This window comes from Epinephelus moara, chromosome 12 (assembly GCF_006386435.1).
Source record: "Epinephelus moara isolate mb chromosome 12, YSFRI_EMoa_1.0, whole genome shotgun sequence".
NCBI classification, from domain to species: Eukaryota; Metazoa; Chordata; class Actinopteri; order Perciformes; family Serranidae; genus Epinephelus; species Epinephelus moara.
In genome coordinates this window covers 16,102,660-16,124,391 of record NC_065517.1, presented here as the reverse complement: position 1 = coordinate 16,124,391, position 21,732 = coordinate 16,102,660, and positions in this window count along the sequence as shown.

Here is a 21,732-nt window from a genome sequence, read left to right as displayed (position 1 = left end):
TGTGAATTCAATAAGGTCTTTTTCAATGAAAATATTTTGTTTTGAAAATACAAAGATTCTGTGATAGAAAACAATATTTTAAACTCCTTGTAAATGACCTCAATGTTCAGTAGTTGTGGTGTTAAAACTTTGTTTGTAAAGCATTTACAGAAGACCAGAAGAAGAAGCAGTAAAAGATGAAGGAAAATAGACAGAAAAGGCAGAAGCAGAAGAAGATAAAACCAGTCACCAAGCTAATATGGAGCCGACAATAATGTTACAATAACATTCAACATGCTCAAAGTTATTTTTAGTAACGTAACGTTGTGGTCACTGTATGGGTAATTGTCTCATTTAATGCCTATGGTAAGTTAGCAAGTTGATTTGACTGACTTGCAGCTATTTCTTGAGAATGATATGACATCATGTGACTGAGGGTGCGTTTGGAAGTACTCACTCTAAGTGCCATAGTGCACTCTGGTACAAACTAGACCGCTTGGATTGTACCTTCGGGTTATTCAGAGCACCATACTGTCAGAGCAGCAGAGGGCAAAGTGGAGTGAATGTGTGATTAATGTTTGTTAATATGTGTAGAAGTAAAAAGCTCAGTTTCTTTGAACAACAGTGCTTTCATTTTAGAGAGCAGATTGGATGTCTGAACACACCCTAGATGTAATGTGAATAAAACGTTTATACATTTTCTCGTCCGTGAACATGATTTCTCGTCACGTCAGTTAGATTTTCAGCACTCATGAATGATCCCACAATACTTCACAACATCATTAAAGTCTGTCTTGAATTGACAGTTATATACTGTGCGTTTAAAACTATGACTACAAAGAGTTGTGACTACAACACTTACAATTTTTTTTAAACCATCTGTACAAAGGGTTGACATGCTTCTGAAGAGAATTAAGATCTTTGTCTATTTATTTTTTTAAATGGACTCACATTATATTATTATAATTGTTTAAAACCTACATCAGATTTGTGAAATGTCCCGCTGTTTGGTCAGTGTTTGTCATGTAATGACAATAAAGAATTAAAACCACAACCAGAAAAATGCACTCAATTAAGTGCAAATCTCCATCAGGCAGCCAACTGGGCTAGTTGCAGCCCCTCTACATGGTTCTTGTAATTCCAGCAGACACTCCGTAGCACCTTTCAGTAGCATCTCACAAGCTAAAATACAAGCCTCGCCTATCTTTGATGGAGCAAATAGTTTTCCTGCTAACAAGCACTGTATGTGAAATATAGATACAATGTGATTATGTGGATAAATGTATTTTTAAAGACTAAAACACGGATAAGATCCATGTCATTCCTAACTGGAATTATAATGGTATTAACTTTATCTGTAGTAAAAACAAGTAAAGAACATCAATCAACCATTTCACTACAAAGCTTGCTTACTTATTTAAACTTATGGTAGAAGCAATATATCAAGGAAAAATGACCAAATTGACAAAATCAGACAGGAAAAACACTTTGCTTCTTAACCGCTCCTGGTGTGGTATGATGCACAGTGGCAGACAAAACAAAACTGGGTCACAGCTGCACCTAGTTAAATTGTCTCTCCTGGCTCTCTTAGTAAAGATGGCAGCGAGGATAATAAAAATGAGAATTCATCTTGTAACATGCTTAATTTTAGTGGATCATAACATATCAGGTGTGGAATTAATCTTCAGATTATCTTCAGAAGACTTTTTGGATGTCAGTTTTGTCGCCTGTAACAGACAGTCAGTGTTTTGGCCCCTACAGGCCGGTTAAGAGGAGTGAGGAGTCAGCAGTCAATGAGGATATGAAACGGTCAATAAAACCGGCCTCTCAACAATTGTGAATCACCACAACCATCGAGGTTCTTGAACATACAGTCATAAATGTGTGCACAAAATATTAGTCTGATTTGTGAGATTAGCTGTGGATGGACAGACACACACACACACACACACACACACACACATCACCAATCACATGCTCCCCTCCACACTTAAGCCTGGTATAGATAATGGTTTCTTCAGCTTTCACTCAGGACAAACCCAATCTTTAAATTTGAAAGAAATAATGATTTGACATTTATCGTAAAAAAAAAAATTACCGATATTGATTGGTAGGAACATTTTTGGCCAAATTGCCCAACCCTATGATGAATGGAAATGAAAAGTAACCTAACTGTTGCCTCCAGGCCCTAAGCATAATTCCAGTTTCATTGCACATAAGCCGAAAAATCACACTCCTTTTACCCTTCTTCTTACATACAGTAGATGTTAACAATGCACACACTTTAGCACTCCAGCCGTCCCTGCTCCTGCCTTGGCTCTCAGACAGCTCTTATTTTGGCATGGGTGACCACTGGGGGATTGAGTGCGAGAGAGGATCACCTTTTTATCCACTGTCTCTCTCTAAAACACCTTTCACTTTCTATTTTCTGGCCTGCCTGCACTGTTTTACCTCACATGATAAGCACGTCTCTGTCCCCTGACTGCCACCTCTTGCTCTCTCTGTGTTCCTGTCTGTCGATTCGTCTCTCTGCCTCTGTCTTTTTCACACATGCAGGTAGATCTTGCTCTGTATGCGTTTAGTGTCTTTCATGTATGCATTCATGTGCTTTTTTTTATTGTGTACTATGCGTGGTATGTGAACATACAGTGTGCACACATATGTGTGTGTGCATGTTTATTACCCAGCCCCATCTTCTCCTCTGGTTCAGTGTGTTTTGTTATGGCACACGGATCTCTGCTTTTATTACTGTGCACAAATCCACTCCTGCTATTAAACTTTTACACAGTGGGTAAACACACAATTTCCAATGCTCTTTGGCTGTCCAAACAAGTTGAATTTTTCCTATTAAATTTCAATTCTGGGATTTCACACTCCAGTCTATTCAGCGCTCAGCCTCCCCTGCTGAAAAGCAAAAGAACATTTTTTTTTTTTTCCCGGATATTCATTTTTCAGTTGAATAATTGGAAGGTTTGCATGTTTGGACTATGCTATCGAAATAGCAATTGCAATAATAGTCACAATATCTCCCGCTAACACACAAGGCACATAGCAAGGCGGCCATGAATACACAGATGTTTGCCTTCATTCACTGGCACAGCAAAAAATATTTCTATTCCTGGGCCTGTGTCTCCTTTTCTCCGATTTAAAATGACTTACCATTCGCACAGCTGCTGGTTTTAGATTATACAGCATATTTTCTGTAAAGCACAAGCTTTCAAAGTTGAAGAATAGCTGGGCGACACTGCGAGGAGCAGAAATAATCAGTTTTGTGTCCTACATGATACTGAGCTTGTATCAATGTCTGGGAATTTAACCTGCTTTCTATTATGTCTGCAGACAGTATTGGCTACATACAGTGCTTGTGCTCACCAGTCTCACAAATAGGGGTTTATAATGTACATTCATGTTAAACATACTGAATTAAATAAAATTGAGGAATGGCTCATGTAGGTGTCACAGCACAGTTAGTGCTTGTTTTAGATAAAGGGGGATTAATCACTTCTAAGCCTTAAGAAAAGTACTCCTGAGCCACAGGTGACCTCAGCAAGCTTCCATCCTTTGTGTGTGAGTTTGGATGGGCTAAGGTTTAGGCTTTAGTTTAGGTCAACAAATGGATGTACAACGAAATGAAATACAAATTCCTCCCAAAAAAGTCTCTGCCACCAATGGTCTACTCCAAACAGGAAGTCGCCCATTTTGATTTAAACGTTTCATTTTGGCAGCGATTTTGTGATTTCCACACCTTGTATTTTAACGAATGACTCCTACAGATTTTGTCCAATCAACTCCAGATTTGGTACACATCATCCTGAGACCATGCTTATCAAAAGTTAATAAAAGCTTTTCTCTATGTCAAGGGGTGTTGCCGCTATGCATCGCCATGCATATTCGAGCAACTCTCTCTCCCACATACTTCATCCTAACTGCTTCAAAATTTCTGTACATGACAAGAGCCCCGCCCTGCATGCCTCCTATTCTCATACTCACTCTAACTCATAGTGACTCTAACTTATATTGATAAAAACCAACGCCATGGTAACTGTCCCAGAGTTTAAGTTAGCTCTCAGTCTGGAACGGACAGCCCAGAGGGAATGAAGTTTATCATTTGTTGTTGACTGCTGTCTCAATTAAAAGTTTACATTCATTTGCAGCACGCAACTCTAAAGCATTCATATCTCTACTTTCACTCTCCTGGTGTCTGCCCTTGGCAGGCTCATATTATATTATACAGATTACAAAATGATTTGCTTCATTTGTCTGACCAGCTGTCCATAACCAAAATATAGTTAGAGTTAGAGTTTATGTACATCTGAGCAAATATCGTGGCTTCACACTAACGTTTTACTTTGGTTTTATAGGTGCACCTAATTTTTTTATTTAGGTTCATGAGCACATTTTTAAGATGCACCTAAAACTTTTCAACACACGCTTTGGTGCGGCAATAATACCTTTTAGGCATTACTGTTTTGTTATTTGCCATAAACGTTGGTAATTACTTAAATAGTAGTCTCAGGGTGCACAGAAGTCACTGTTTAGTGCGAGTTTGGTACAGGGGAAAAACCAATACATAGGGATCCGTTTGTTTTGATTTACTTTAAACAGACAGTAGCGCAAGTGTCAAAGACGGAAGAAAAACTATTTATTATAAAAATAAAGATAATTTCAAACCCTTTTGTATTACACTTTATGAGCACTGAACACTTTCCCCAAAGACAACAGGTTACAACAGGCTATAAAACTGAAAAGCATCTCTTATGATATGAAATTGAAAATACAAAATAAATATAGAAATAATTTAAAAAATCTGCTCAGTAGGAGTGTTTCAGTATGTTGCACCTTGGCTTTTTCATTCATTCATTCACTCATTTTCCGCTTATCTTGTTGGGGGTTGCGGGGGCTGGAGCCTCTCCCAGGTGACATTGGGTGGGAGGCGGGGTACACCCTGGACAGGTCACCAGACTATCACAGGGCTGACACATAGAGACAAACAACCATTCACACTCACATTCACACCTACGGACAATTTAGAGTCACCAATTAACCTGCATGTCTTTGGACTGTGGGAGGAAGCTAGAGTACCAGGAGAATACCCACGCTGACACAGGGAGAACATGCAAACTCTACTCCGCGGGTCGAACCAGGAACCCTCGTTATGAAGTGACAATGCTAACCACTGTACCACCAATATTTTTTTTCCTGTTGTGCTTTTACATCTTAAGTAGTGGAGATGAGGAGCTAGGCTTGGTTTGTTTATCTCTCGTACCAGTGATCGGCACATCTGGGTGATGCCGTTGAATGTGCATTAGCATGTTAGATGTGTTTCCATTCACAGGCCCTACAACAGTGGAGCAATGCCAATACACTGTTCTGTACACAATGATACACAACTTTCTCTCTGTTGCTGTTTTAGCTGACCGCGAACATGCAGGTGGTCTACCAACACCACTGTTTTATTTGCTGTTGCTGTACTGCGACTTACTAGCATGCCAGTCAGTTGTCTTGTGCTAACCTCAGCACATTTGCTAACAGTGCAGGGCTACAGCTAAACGTTTCGGCGCAAAACCTGCACTTGTTCTGTTCTGTGAATGTTAAATGTAGAGTTAATGATTAATCAATAATCAAGATAGTTGCTGGTTGATTGTATTTCAGCTGACTTGTTGTTTCTGCTGTAATACTAACTCAGGAACAAAACTCATATTTTCTCCAAGACCAGGCTTTTTTTTTTTTACATGAAGCAGCTTTTGAGGAGACAGTTTTGTATTCAATGCTGAATTTCCGACTCATTACCCCCTGTGTGGTGACAGAAAACCAGAATCTGATGCGGTGGGATGCATTTCTCTTTTGCCATGGCCGCCGTGGCCTCAGCTGATATCACTGAATTTTACATAAAAATATGCCCTGGGCGACAACGCCAGCAGTGATTAGGTGTCTCTTCTTCCCCCAACCTGTCATTTCTCTCCCTCTATCACCTGTTTCCCATCATCACAGATCATCCTGTCTGGCTTTGTCCTTACCTGCCATGCAGCTGTACACCTGGGACCCACTTAAGCACCCTTCATTCATCATCCTCTCACCTCACTTCATAATTTCCTCTCTGTCACCCATGGGTCTCTTGCACCTCTCTATTGATTTCTGACTCAGAATTTTATCTTTTAAAGCAGACATAGATATGATTGAAAAAAGCAAACAAAGCACCAGTTTAGATCAATAACAGGATGTATATTTTGATATAAGTATATTTAATATGTAGCAGTTCAGTATTTTCTGTGTCATATAATTGGCACTTTCCTATTTAGCTTGAAACATCTCTTGTAAGCCAACCCAATCGCCACAGTAAAGTACGTTGATGTACATGTACGTATCTGCAAACTATGGATATGTTACATTTATGTATGTTTGTTGTTGGTTGATCTCGAGCAGCGGTCTGCAGCTTGGCAGCCGTCTCATCCCTTCACCCTCTGTAAGACCAAGTCAGCTCATACACTGCGTCACTTCAGAAGCGATTCTCGTGAAATGTACAAATGTAACATGCCCATGGCTTGCAGAAATGCACAATGTCAACATTTTCATCTGGCAACTGGGCTGAGGAAGGACAATTTTAGTATCATATTTTCAGTGCAATGCACAAGACCTCTTTTGGTCAGTCTGTTCATTCTGTGAAGGGGGCAAAACTCTGGAACTCTTTGCCTGTTAATTTAAAATTAGAGACACGTAACAATATTTTTAACAGAGGACTCAAAACTATGGCTCAAATCTAAACAACAGTGCCCACATGAATAGGTCAGGTCTGGTTCTGTTCTCGGATTATGTTGCCTTTGCTTCATAGCTCATGTTGTTTTCCCTTGTAATTTTAATGCATATTTTATTGTCTGTACTTTTTAAAAAGCCTGCTGTGGACAAGTGTTGAGAATTAGCATGCACTGTATGCTAAAACACTCAAGCAGTGTATCTGATTTGTCCAATGTAATTGTGATGTCCATAGCAAATAAAATCTAATAATAATAATAATAATAATAATAATGCTGTCATGATTGATTGATTGATTGATTGATTGATTGATTGGTTTGTTGTCTTGATTAATATTAGTCAGTTCTAAAAAATATATATATCAAAAATATATATATATATATATATTTTATATATCAGTCTATATATATATATATATATATATATATATTCATATCAGTCTGAAAGTCTTGTTTTTTTTTTTCTCTGATTGATAGTTTAAATATTCGGATTACTTTGATAGAAGACAAAGAAAACAGCAACTATTCCCATGTAAGAAGTTAGAATCAAAGAAAATAGATTGTATTTGTGTTAAAAAATGACTTCAAACAATTAATCAATTCTGAAAATTGCTTCCAAGATCATTACATTTTTGTCAATAGACCAAATGATCAACTTATTATCGTCAGTCTAATTTCCTGTCTCAGCTTGTCTACACTGTCAACAGAAAAGTGTTCACGGCGTTATTTTCTAAAACTTCAAATCACTCTTTCTATTCTATTCATGTTTTTTTCAGTGTACAATCCTTTAATTTGACAGTTTTCAGCTGAACTTTGATCCCTCTTCAAACAGGTATATTGCTTATTATATAGTTGGGTCTTAACTCTGGTTGCTGTGTTTTTCTGTATCTATGAATCACACATAAGAACAGCATGGTGTTTTGGTGTTCAGCGCTGTGGCCTTACAGCCAAAAGATTGTGGAATTGATAGCTTGTTGAAGTTTACATTCCCTCCCTGTGTTCTCGTGGTTTCCACCTGCAGTCAGATGGAAAGGGCTTTGACAAGGATGGAGCGTTTGGCATTAGTATTTTGGTCTACTGCTGTGCTTTCAGAAGAAACTCCTGCAGTTATTAAACAGAAGACTGAAAAGACACCTGCAGTACCTGACATGATTTGCACTCTCCTGGAAACTAGAAAATGTCTTGTAGGGTGCAAGCTCATGCATAAAGTTGAGATATTCTGACAGTACGGACTCGTTTTGATGTCAGAATGTTATTCATTGATTGAATTGGGAAAAGTTGAAACCACTTCTTTTAAACAAAGTGGGGCTGCAACGAACAAACATTTTTATTGTCGACGAATATGCTGATCATATTCTTCATTAATCCATAATGTCTCATGTACTCAATGTAAATTAAAAGCCAAAATGGCATCTTCAGATTTTTTGTTCAGTCCAAAGTCCAAAACCCAAAGCTATTCAGTTTACAGTGGTGTAAAACAGAGTGGTAACCAGTGAGTGGTGGAATGCAATTTTGCTGCATCAATTTTAAAACAGTTGTTTAATTCTTATTTAGATGTATAAATGGGGCATTTTTACCCTGATTCAGAGGACATGTTTTGCACTTTAGGCATAGTTACATACCAAATTTGGAAAGCTTTTAACAATTAAGTTGTAGGAGACATATCATTTTGCTGAACCGTCTGTCCATCCATCCATCCATCCATCCATCCATCCATCCATCCATCCATCCACCCACCCACTTGTCAAGGGCTGAGTTGCAGGAGCAGCAGGCCAAGCAAAGCATCCCAGACGTTGCTCTCCCCAGCAATGCTTTCCAGCTCCCCCTGGGGGATCCCAAGGCGTTTCCAGGCCAGATGAGAACCCCTCTAATTGGAGGCGCCCAGGAGGCATTCTGATTAGATGCCCGAAACTGACCCCTTTCAACTCAAAGAAGCAGCGGCTTTACTCCGACCTCCCTTCGGATGTCCAAGGTCCTTACCCTATCTCTAAGGCTGAGCCCAGCCACCTCACGGAGGAAACTTATTTCTGCCACTTGTGTCTGCGATTTTGCCAGTTTGCTGAACATTTGTTGAAAATGGGGAGTAGCCTGCTGATATAATTTCTTAAGTCAAAAGACTGACAAAAGAATACATTGTATAGTCAGAAATAAAACTATATAAATAAACGATAGCCATTGAAAACAGTTTTTCAGTCTATGGTTTCTTTTATATTTTCATCATTCCATTACTTTTCCACTAATTTCCAACATGTCCTCTTGTACATGTGCCTAACAAGTGGCGACTAAATTAGAAGTGACTTTGACCAAGCCAGGACTGATATGGTCAGATGGTCAGCCAGTCCAAAATTAATCAGTGAATTTTCCTTGTCTTTACAAACACAACATATTTATCTCCACCAGACAGGCCGGCAGAAAATGATTTATTGTACATTAATAATAATATAATTTATTACTGGCCCTTCAAAACAAGAAGTGAGCTGTAATACATAACTTATATGGTGTACATCTGGAGAGATAGATGAGAGGAGTGATGGGGAGGATGGGCCCTTGCACAAACACACGCACACGCACGCACGCACGCACGCACGCACGCACGCACGCACGCACGCACGCACGCACACACACACACACACACACGCGCGCGCAAAGCATCTTGTTTGTCCTTGCCAGACTGACCTGTTGTGTTGGCTGAAGAAAACAAGCAAATTGATGACGTTGTGGAGCGTGTAAAAGGCAGGAGGGATGGACAGGACGTGAGGGGGAGGAGACATGTTGGAAGCTTTAACTTAATAAATTCACTCAAGGATGGAAAGTGCTAAATATACCTGCATCAGCACAACTGTTGTTGGTGCAACAATTATTTTCATTGGTTATTAGATATTCAGTAATTGATCACTATCACACCATAGCACAGTGTTACATGTTATGCATTGGAAGTACTTAAGTGATGTAATGCAACTGATTCAACATAAAGGTGTAAAGACTGAGTTGCTACCATTACCATGATCTGACAGAGTCCTTTAGGACCTTATAAGATCTCCAAAGTGGTCTCTGCTTCAAACACTTTACAATACATTTTATTATTTTTATTATGTTTTAGAGTCTTACAGTCTTGGTGTGGTTTTGAGGCTCTCTTATCTTGAGAAGAAAGTTTAAATTCTGAAGAAAAAACTTCAATTCCAAGAAATTAATTTTTTTGTAACAGTAATTTTTTTTTGGGCATTATCAGACTTATAGATCTCGAACAAAGCCCCATAATGTGCTTTTAGCAGGTCCAAAAACATCAGTTTCACCCTTAAAATTGGTTGACATTATACAAGAGAAATGTAATCTCCGATATGCTTTGACATTTGATTCTGATTAGCCTGACATAATCTAAGTAACTTATCTTAAAACAGATATAATATAGGCTCATACAACATTTATTTTAGTCTGTCATACCTTATCTAGTTTAGAAAACCTTGATTTTTATGCCTTTGGCTCTTTTAAAGGTTATGCATCCTATCACAATAATAACAACATATTCATGACTTAAGGTAAGAAAATAAAGATAAATGTTAGGTTAAAAATAAAGTCAGTAAAGGGGTCAAAAAAGCCATCAAGGGAACAGCCAAAAAGTGCTTCCACAGCAAGTAGCAGGTAGCAACAACTCACATCCAGGCCTTGACTGATAAGTAGTTTTTAGAAATGCTGACACGTACTTCCCTCCCCTGGATTTATTTTATCCTGGTTATTACAAATTGTCAGCCGTAACTAACTTCTCAGTCTGCTTTGCTTAAATAGAAACCAAACACTGTGCTATTTTGGCCACACTCCATCTTCCAGCTTTCAGATTAAAGAAACGAGCCTGCAGATTAAAAGAACAACAAGATGAATAAAGTGAACACTAATAAAGCAAGGCTTGTTTGTATGAATGAATGTATGGTTGAGGATGAGGCAGAGGGGTAAAACTGGCATCCATCCTGCTGACGTGAACCTTGGCAGGCTGTGACACACTGTGGGACAGATCTCAGTCTGGTCCTCTGGTCCAGCTGCATCTGGAGGATCACCATGAACAGCTGAGGGAGACAGAGACAGAGAGACTTTGACTTTTGATGTCATTTTTGAAAAAACCCAGAACAAACCTGAAAGGAAAACTCCTTAACGGATATGGAAATATTGTATTAATTTTTCAATGAAAGGCCAAAACTAAAAATGAATTGATCCTAACACAAGTATCGTCTGTGTATCCAAAGCCCGATATAGTGCAGTCCTCTTTGCCATACAAGCCTAATGTACGCCTCCAAATAAACTATTATATACACATCAATAAGCCGCACCCATGCATTGAATGTGATGTACCTTCATTATTATGAGCAACAGCACTGTAGTTTATTCTGAGTCAACCCCACATACACTCAGGGTTCCTACGCAAGTGTGGAAAGTATGGAAAAGTATGGAAATAAATTTGATCAATTTCCAGGTATTAAAAAGTATGGAAAATGAAAAATAAAGTATGGGAAAATATTTGTTTCCAGACTATTACCACTGTTCTAAAATATTGTTTTCTAAAATAGAAAATTAGGTATTTCCAAAAATAATTTAATCAATCCGGATCGTGTTTTATGCTGGGCCAAGCACAGTTTGTGTGAGAGCAAACGTCTCAGAAAACATACCGCCCCTTTTACCTGATTGACAAGTGGTATGTCCAGTCCGCTGAATCATGACCCTCCTCCAACCCCCCCAGGTATCAAGTGTCACTCCAACAATGCACCTTCGACAAGAAGACGAGTTTCACGTGGTTCACAATGGGTAGATGCAAGGTTTTGGATGGATGGCTTGACAATACCTTATATAAATACTACATGAAAGGAAAAAACACAGATGTCTCGTTACTGCATCGCTTGCACCCAGAGTCCCAGCCTTTTTGCCTCAGCCCAGACATTGAACTTACCTGAGTTTATATTTGCATGCCATTATGGTACTTGGCTACAATCACCTATTAAGAGTAATGAAATATGATGTGAAATATGATACACTGAAATATTTACTCAGATGTCGCATATTCTCTGGAAAAAAAAACAAAAAAAACACAGAAGTCTGGAAATTAGGGTATGGAAAAGTATGGAATTTTGAAATTCCAAATGTGTAGGAACCCTGTACCGTCCTGCTTCCTAAAATACACATGAGCGCACTAAATGTGTATTAATCCAAGGCTGAAAATAGTCCCCAACAAATGCAACACTTACTCCTGTTTGAGTAAAGATTGCTGGAAATGACAGTGTCCAGCTATTTTAGGAATTTACTATCCATACTTATCCAGCATGCTGAAAGCTGGAGATAGGAAAAGGAAATTAAATCCAGCCTTGTCCTTTACAGGAATCAGTTGTTTTAGATGATTGTTCGGCTGGTCAAACTGCAAAAATCAGTTAGAGTAATTTCCTTTGGTCTCCCTCCATTTTGGCAGTGTACTTAATCTGGGCGTCATGATACTAGAGTGCTCCCTAAACCAACTGTAACTAACCGAAGAGCAGAGCCCGGTGAATCGCCATCGGACCAATCAGATCAGTCTATCTGATAGAGGCGGGCTCTGGGCGGGTGTAACATGATGAAGACAGCGCTGCGCCGTAGGAGTCGAAAAGTAAATAGCCAAGATGGCAGCTACCGCGTCCATTCAGTGTAGCTTTCGAAGAAACGCTAAGCCAGCTACACTTATCTTTTTCCTTGAGAGAAGAACAGAAGACTGCCCAAGAAGCCTTTGTTTCCATGAAGGACGTTTTTGCCGTTTTGCTGAGGAGATATGGCAAAAGCATAATATATCAGTTAGCCCCACTGATCGGCAAACAAATGGGGCTTAGTGCAGTGAATATATCACCTTGTTTTTTGCTCCGATTGGCTATCCTGCTATCCAATTGTGTGCGGCGGCATTTAATATGCCTCAGTTAGTGCCGCCCCTTGTGTAGGAAGGGTGTATCGGTGAGGGCCAGACTCAAAATCTTTCTAGATTTGAGTCTGGATTTCCAGGCTAGTGTATGATGACTGTGTTATAACAATATAACAGTATTATGAAAACATAATCAGTAACCTCCTTCAACACCCAGGAGGCCTTAATCACAATCATTCTGAGAACACTCTCAGGGATCTCCTAACTTAGCCTAAAATTATTTAGTAAGGAGTCCTAGCTTAGGAGTGACTTAGGAAAGTTCTCAGAGCAACTCTGAGCAAGGAAGGGACAGAAACTTTTATCTTTAGTGAGGTATGTTTGACCCCATGACTAGGTGTGATGCACTCTTAACAGATGTGATTGGTTGTCAGAGACACGCCCTTTTTAGTGAGCCTGCAAGGTGTGGACACCCAGTGGAAATGAAATGAATTGCTGACTGTGAAAGTTAGGGTTGGGTCGGTATGAGAAAAAAAAAAAAAAGGTCTGATTTTCGCCACTTGGGGGCGCAATTGACTCATTTAAAAAAAAAAAAAACAACCTTAGGACAACAGAGTGACAGTAACAAGTTGTTTCTTTTATTCCTTACAAATAAATTTTGCAGCTTACTCAATCAGTGCAAACAAGGGTTGCCTCCTTCGTCTGGCTCAAAGCCAAAGTGTTGCCATAGTGGCGCATTCTTTGATTTCGTCGAGACTAAATTGTCCGCCATTATCACAGTAGAGGCGCATGCGCACTCGCACCTCCTAGCTCAGTCCCCGCCCCACCCCCATCTCTCTCCTGCTGGCTGTGCGCTTGGCGAAGAGGCAGACACAGGTGCTCACAGACTCGGGCGTACTATAAGCGGAGTGGACTCCGTGTAAAAATGTCCGTGAAAAATCCCCGCGATGTGAAAAATACATGCCGAACAGTCTGTGCGCGGAGTCCGCGCGGTCGTGCTTTGCGCGCACAGGGCTTGCGGACGTCCACTTTTAGACCTCCGCGGCGTCCGCTCTGCATACATTCTGCCCGAGTATGCGGTCTGGTCGGTCTCAAAAAATAAAACCTGGTCCAAGACAGAGTACCGGACCGAATTGGTATTACCGAGAACCGACCCAACCCTAGTGAAAGTGTTGTTATTGGGTGATCACTCTTCTGATGAAAGGTTGAGACAGACCCAAGTCATCACATTTTACCAGTTTCCCAAATATCTTAGTATTATGATTATTATATTTCTGGTGTTATAGCGTTAGGTGGGAAATGTGTGCAAATCCCTAATGACATTAACCACACATATTATCACTGTACCATCTAATTTGTAGCATTTTATTTACTCACTGTCTTTCAGCGTGTGGAAAATATTCCTCCAATATTTCTCTTTACTTGCCTTCCACCATTTTCCCTGCTTAAGAAACTCTTGAGCCTCTTAAAAGTCCTCCTCTCTGCTCCTAACAGTTTTTCACCTTAGGAGCTGTTTTAAGGCCTAAAATGCTTTGTGAATAACTTTTATCTTTTACTTTTTCACTCTGCCTTTAAAAACAACCTCAAGATCAGATTCACTTTACATCGTGGAACACAAAGAAATTCACTTAGCTATAGGTTTAAGTTCTACAGACTTCAAATGAACCTGCCTGTTCATCCCTGACTGCTAAATCTGTGTAATCTTTTAAATCACTTCTTAAACCCCACCGGTATAGAAAAACAGTCTGGTAATAAACTTTAATTAATTGTCCATGACTCTCCTTCTTTTTATCTTTGGCTTTGATGTTTTTAGACGTTCTTTAATGTTCTTTTCTTGCTTATTGCTTTCACTGCTGATTTCATCCGTATGGTTTTCTTTCAAGTATAGATTCATATTTAGAGAAGTGTTGGTATAGTCACAATTCTGCCAAATACAACCTATGAATAGCAAACTATATTAACCTTTACCAATTTCAGATAGCTTTATTTTACATAAAAGGAAGGAGGTCTTGTGTGATGGGTACTGGTTCCAGAAAGCAATACAGATGTTAAGAAAAGCTCACACAGTCAGCTCTCTAAATCTTCCTAAGCTTTTGTCACATACAGCAAACATCTCCTCACGATCCGCTAGCTACTTGTCCTCTGAATATGCTGTGAAAAAGTCCGGTCTCTGTAGGCAGCCCAGGCTCTGCAAATGGCAACAAAAACATTTGGGTCCAGGCTGCACCAACCAGCCTGCGCGAGACCAGCGAAAGCAAGCACACACGTGAACGTGGTGCCCAAAGAGGCAGTTAGAGCTACAGGCTACAATGAGGCTAAAAGGCGAGCTAGCTCCGTTGTGTTTGACAACACTGTTGAACGTAAACAGAAGTGAAGTGTTTTTGTTGCCATTTGCGGAGCCTGGGCTGCCTACAGAGACCAGACTTTTTCACAGCATATTCAGAGGACGTGTAGCCAGTGGATCATGAGGCGATGTTTGCTGTATGTGACAAAAACTTTTCAAGCTTAGGAAGACTTGGAGAGCCTTTAATACTCTAGCTCAGTTATCAGTTTTGGTATTCAGATTTGCACCATGTCCACAGAAAAGACATGTAAACCATCCGTTAATTAAAATATTGTCGTTTTCTCAGTTTTTTCTTTATGTAGTTAGACAGTTTCATACGTGTTACATTTAAAGCTCATGTGTGATCAATCATCACAGATTTGTCAGACTACTTTTGAAATGGCTGAAAGCTGCAACATTTCTGTGATCCAAGGTATTCTAAATGTCAGGAAATTATTTCCCAGGACTGACAGCAACATTTTGTCGGACTAACAGATCAAAACAGAAATGTATTGAGCTGTCACATAATACAAAGAAAGGCAGCAAATCCTCACATCTGAGGAATTGAAACCAGCAAATGTTTGACAATCATTCAAACAATAAAATAATTCTATGTTGATCGATGAATTAATTACGTGACAAACGGCAGTAATATGGTTATTTTGAGGCGTACTGACTTTTGCTGTCTCATTTCATAATTCTGGAAAACACAAAGCATTCTGTGCTGCAGTTAGCATGGTTGACGATGTGTGTTTAATGCAAACCGACAGCAAAGTGGTGACATTTCCTTGTTTACTGACTGGTTAGTATGCTGACTAATGAAAAACAACATAATGTTTGTACACAGAGGGGATTGTCTTATTATCTGCTGATTTGTAAACCATGATATTATTTGTACACACACATACAACATTTTCCTCATTAATTTTTTAAGTGGTTACCATAAAAGACAAAATTAGCAAGTGGGGAACCTTCAGGATTTGAATGAGACCATAAGTATACTGTAAATAGAAGAGGGTACAGTGGTTAAATATGGCAGTATGTGTTAAACACACGAATGCCACAACATGCAGCTTAATAGAAATATACTGTACCTCTCCCATGTATTTATGTGTCAAGGTCTTATGAGCCATTTTGCTATATTAAAATACTAAAGTCTTCAAGAAAGTATTTTCATGTTAGAGTATGTTGTGTATACCAATTCATATAAGTCATACAGGATAATGTGATGGGCTTATCTAAGTTTGAAAATGCAGTACATTTTATTGAGAAAGTAGCTGATAGTTGACAATTATGTACAACTGCGAACGCAAAACATCCTAATCCTATAACCAAAGTCTTAAAGGGACACTGTGCCGATTTTCAACCAAACTAATATCATAACAATGTGTGTAGTATGTCTAAATATGGTAAACTTACCAGCGCCCAGATCTCCCTGTTCATGTGTGTCATGTGGCGGAATTTGGCCTGCTCTTGGGCTGTTCCTTGAACTGTAGATTGTATTTCCTCATTTTTGTATGCCCACTGACACCCTGGACACAAAGAGTATAGAAGTGGATTGAGAGAGAGCTCCACCCCTCTCAATTTTTCAATTCAATTAACTTTATTGGCATGACATTTCTTATGTGTTCCCAAAGCACAATTACAGCTTAAGACAGTTAAAATTCAAAACAGTCAACAACGTTGTAATATTATAAATGCAAAGGCATACATTTTAAAGGAGAAAAAACTTATTAAGTGGAGGAGTAAATAAAAAGGCAGAGTGTGATCTGTGATAAGATGAACGTTATGTTGCTGTGTTGGTGTCTGTTACGCTGTGACATGCACTGACATATCTTGCTGCATCTATGACAGTATTTTCTCCAAGCAGATGTTGCATTTGAGTCTGGTCAGAAAGTGAATCAAAATCTTTGAGTTTATATTTAATTTTGGTAAAGAGCTTTGTTCTGATGTCTTTGTCATTGTAGCAGGAAATGTTGCTCTGTCTCCACCTGTCTCTGAGGACAGAGCTGACGCAGCCTGTCTTCTCTAGACAGCCAGGTCTGCCTGTGTCTGCCAGTCTCTATGACCAGACTGTGATCACTGAGTCTGTACATAGTCAGTATCTGTCTCAGTTACTGAAAGTTTGTTTTGGGTTTTGTGGCAGATGTCCAATAGTTGATGTAGTTTTGTTTTTCTTTAGCTATAATGTGGTTGGGCCAGATTGTGTGAGGGCTGTCCTGAGGCCTTGTGCTGTTAGAGGAGGTGAGCATCAGGACCAGCTGACTGAAAGGACTCCTCTACTTCTCTCTTTCTCAGCCTCCCTCAATCTCAGACCATCTCTGACTAAACTGTCCAGTTAGGCAGTGCTGGTCAAATATATAACCAAGATCAGTTACTGCATTGTCTATTTGTCACCTCAAATGTTTTAGTGCACTGTTTAGCTGTAATACAATAATTTGTGAACATGAAGTGGATGTCATATTGCTTTCTGTTTTGTGAAAAACCGAGCTCAAACGGGAAACTAGAAAGAGCTGCGCCAACATGAACCAAGAATCTGTTACTGCATTGCCTATATCTCATGCTCAAATGCTTTCAGAAACAAATTTTAGCTTACTGTTTAACTGTAGTACGAAATTGTTTGTAACCAGTTGGCTGCCATTTTGTTTTTGGATGAGCAACAGTCCATCACCAACCAGCAGGAACCTTATTGGTCCGGTGCGGCGTAGTGCAGTGGTTCCCAACTGGTTGGGTCACGGGTTTATTCTGAATGGACTGCAAATGTGTCAAGTTTGTAAAAAACACACTTTATTTTGAAGCATTGTGACAGAGCTTTTAATTTGAAGTGCTGTTTCCTGCTGTAGAGTGACTCACGAATGGACAGCTTCTTGGACAGAAAGGGCAAACTAGCTTGACAACATAGCCAAACACAAGTATGATGCTAAATGTATTAAACTGTGTGGACCTTGAACTAATGACCAAGGAGAAATTTGGACCCCATCGCTGGACCAGTTGGGAACCACTGGCATAGTGCATTCTGTTAGTTTGTAGGTTTTCAACTTCTTGAGCAAAAGCAAATGCCACAACCCTTTGTCTCAGTTTTATCTGGTCATGTGGCACCGTTTTCAATAGTATTTGCATCTTTCTACTACACAGACAGCCCAGTTTTATGAAAAACAAAACATTTTTCCAGCTGTGAGATACTTCTTTAAGACTTGTCTCTCAATTGTTCCTCAAAAACTAGAGATTTGACTCAGATTCACAGTTGCTTAGATGTGTTTCCTACCGGTTTCTCAGTGTTAGTTACAGTACTAAACAGCCTCACAACATTACCCTGCAGCCACACTTAGCCTTTGAGAGAAAGCTTTACTTGTTTACATCTTCTTCACTTTTATTCTAAGCACAAACTGTAGCAGCACTGGAAAGCCACTCGATTTACAAAGTTGCTTTGGCCTTTGCTGCTTTTGTGGCCTTTTTGAAGTACAGTACGCTGTGCGTTAGAGCAATGGTTTGTGGAGTGTGAATTCATAATGTATTCTTTTTAAAACCAAGTTTTCAAGTGGCAACTTGCAACATAAAATGTGCACAGGTTGCACAAACACAGACATGCATTTACATACAAATATGACTCATCCCGGTCCTGGAAAAAGGATACGTTCTTCAACAAACCAGCTATTCATACTCGATGCAATTCCGTGTCCCAGTAGACATGCTTGGTCATCAATACTATAGTAGAGAGTGAGGGAAAAAGACCACGGTTTCATCATTATGACAGAAGATATCTGACTGCAGGGACCAAGACAATGATTCCCCATTCATCATGTTTTGGTAGCCGGGAAGAAAAGCATGTTTTTTGCATGTAATACACACAATGGAGTCCATTTAACCTGAGTCAATATAATGTGACAGTGAATATGGCCAGGGGTGATGGAGTTAGATTACAGCTACCAGACTGATTCTCATGAGCTTGGTTACAGTTGCAGAGAAAAACAAAGCTATCAGATGCTTAGAAGGGAAACTGAAGGTTAAATGGCAATTTTATCAGCACTGACATGACTTGAAACACAGATGATTTAGTCATTAAAAGCAATGTTTTTCAAGTTAGTATAGCATAAGATAAAAAATTTGTGTAGCAGAACATTTGAACATGAAATTAGACTTTGTAATGTGGTAATGATTATGTATAATTTCATATATGAAGCTGTGTTTTTTTCCCTATATAATCAGTGTTCATTGATTTTGTTCAGCTGTCACATTCACCGTTACAAAAACTCATATTGCCCTGGAGCACCCAATCACCTCCACCCTTTCACCCTATGTACAGCTGTGTATTGAATATTTAAATATGTATAAAATGTAATTTTGTCTATAATAGTAGTGGGCTTTGGTAGAATAATGTGAAAAGGATGAAGACATTCTCAAAGAGGATCAACAGGAATATGTCAACAAAGGGAAGGATGAGTATAGAGGAGAAGAAAAGGAGAGCAAAAAGACAATACAATCGAGAAAGACGCTTTCCAAAAGAGGGCCAGAGAAGATCAAGAGCTCAGAGACAATGCAAGATAAAAGAATAAAAGGCATAAAGGACACATGAAAGGGAAAAAGGCAGCGAGCCAGAGGAGATAGGACGAAGCGTATGAGCATTCATCCCGTGGAAATGTTGCTGTGCTTGCGGTGGTTGTGCTGAAGGCTAAGCCAACATGCCCAGCAGTGATGAATTGGTCCTGTCAGGATAAGCCAAACAAACAGAGATCTGTATAGTGTATGACAACCCTCCTCTAGGCACTGCAGTGAACAATGACATTTCCCTACTTGCTGCGTAACAATGGCTCCAGAGATCTGGCAGGGCACATATGCTGTAGGTACACAGCTGTTTATTTTTTTTGTGTGGATGTGCATTAAGAAGGCATATCTCAGTGATTTAGTCGAGGCTTTGAAAAAAAATGCCACACACTGCTTTTGGAAAATAACATTTTCTATTAAAGCTGCAAGATGCAAGTGACTTTGACCGCTAGAGGGCAGGAAGGAGACTCTAAAACCAAAGCACCGTACTGGGACCTTAAATACAATTAAATTATCAAGGTCTTCTAACCAATGTGTTTACAGTTGTTGAATGTAGTGAAGTTAAGTCATTCACTGTTGATTAAATTCCAGTATTCAGTGCTGTTTTAGTTGCGGTTCAGGCTGCAAAACAACTCACGTGTTGCTACATGGTACCAGTGAGAGGTTGGTGAAAGCACTAAGTTGAACTTTTTATATTACAATATAAATCAGTCGTGAGAAACAGTTTGTAGGTAAAACAACTGGTTGTGAATATTTAGTTTTGGCTTATCTTCTGAATTTCACTGCCCAGAAAAAATTAAGGGAACACTTAAATCACACATCAGATCTTGATTAATGAATTATTCAAGTTGGAAATCTTTACCGATGTACATTGTAGAATTCTTTGGCAGCAAAGTGAAGATTTAACAACAGAGGGCTGGATTCCAAATCACACTGAAAATGAAAGTAAAAAAATTGAGATCACAGGCTGATCCAACTTTCGTGAATTTTATCACTGCAACACATAATGTGACTCAGTAGCGTGTGTGGCCCCCTTGTGCCTGTATGCATTACCAAAAATGTCTGGGCATGCTCCTGATGAGTTGGCAGATGGTGTCCTGGGGGATCTCCTCCCAGACCCGAGGTCCTGGACCATCTGTGCCGGTACTTTGCAGCGTCGGATGCCCCAATACAGTCAAAGGTTTTTATTGGCTTAAAAATCCTGTAGAGGCACCATGCTGACCAAGACTTTTCAGGCATTGCCAATGGATCCCATTTGAGTTCAGCCAGGAACTCAAATTTTTTTGGGCATCTCCCTACTGTCGACTTTATAAAATGCCCCTGGGGGATGGAAACCGAGTAGAAAAAATGTAATACAGTTGACAAATTTTTTATTGTTAATGTAATAAGCTGTTATATTGCCCATCCCAACTGTAAAACTAGGGCTAGACCCAAATATTGAACTATGTGCTGCAGTGGTGCAGTGGTTAGCACTGTCACCTCACAGCAAGGTTTACGGTTCAAACCTGGGGTGGGGTGGTTCAAAAGTGGACCTCTATTATACGTCGGCTATAGCTTTACACATGGAAGGTGTCCAGAATAGACAGCTGGAGGCAGATTACTAGTACGTTTCCAGAATCCTGTAAATTTGAAATGCCTTTCATGAATTTAATGATCTGTTGCAATAAAAGAATTCACACAAAATTCCTTTCAACGTTTTTGACAAGAGAAGAGGGAGAAGGGAGAGGAGAAGACAGACGTTTTGGCCCGAGGCTTTGCTCATTGTTTCATCATGTTGTCTTGCCTGGCTCAGCCGTTTTAAAGACAGCAGGTTGTAACTGAAGCAATTAGCAACCAGGTGGTTTTGGTAACAGTAGACTGCATGCACACTGACATAGATGGTAACATCACAGTGGTGCAGGGATGTACAAAAAGCTCTAACAGTCACCAATTATCCCACATCATTAAGTAATATTAAGTCTTTTAACATGGCTGATACCATTGTTCTAATATCCTGCAGAGTTCTTCTTCTTCTTTTTGCTATTACTCCTTACCTTGAAAGTACTACAGTATACAATATTGGGGTTGCAAGCAACAGTTACTGACATAGAAATACTAATACTAGTGCTGCACGATTAATCTAATCGCAATCGCAATCGCAATCGCGATGTCAGGCTGTGCGATTACATAACTGCATAAAAGGCTGCGATTTGTGATTTAATGTAGGCTAAATAAATGTTATCAGTGTGCCTGTGAACGTGACTGCCTCTCCTGTAGTGTGTGGAGTTTGTTGACATCAC